Genomic DNA, 536 nt, shown 5'->3' with positions numbered 1-536 from the left:
AGCACAGTTCTGCTTTCCAGCCCCACGGCCTTCACCAAGCAGCTTCTGGGGGAACCAGAAGGAACATCTGTGTCTTGGAGGACATCGCTCTGCCTCTTGGAAGCCACTCCGGAGCTTGCCCTGTCTCCGTGGGGCAGATGCCCTTTCCACCACACGTGTTGGGCCCCTGCCCTCCCCCTGCAGGTTCTGGGAGCTGGGGGAAGGGGGCGAGCAGAGAGAATCCTGGAGTCAGTCCTGGCTGCTGCCTCACTTTCCTGCTCCAGCCCCTCTCTAGGGAGATGTTCTCCAGAGGAAGGGCGAGCCCAGCCTACTGTCTGTGTGCTTCACTGCAAACTCACCTGGATCATTGCCCCCGAGAACTCCAAGGGTCTCCCGAGAGATGAAAGGGCAGGAGAGGTGGTCCTTGAATGGGCCTTGGGTCTGCTGGCTTAGATGACCTCGTCCACCTCTGGTGGGGACAGTGTTTGCAGCCTCTCCTCATCCCTCTTCCAGCAACAATCCTTTCTCAGACACCCTGAATTTAAAGGGACTCCTTT

Source organism: Bubalus bubalis, chromosome 11, assembly GCF_019923935.1.
Source record: "Bubalus bubalis isolate 160015118507 breed Murrah chromosome 11, NDDB_SH_1, whole genome shotgun sequence".
NCBI lineage: Eukaryota > Metazoa > Chordata > Mammalia > Artiodactyla > Bovidae > Bubalus > Bubalus bubalis.
The sequence above is the reverse complement of the archived record's forward strand: the minus strand, read 5'-3'. Positions refer to the sequence as shown.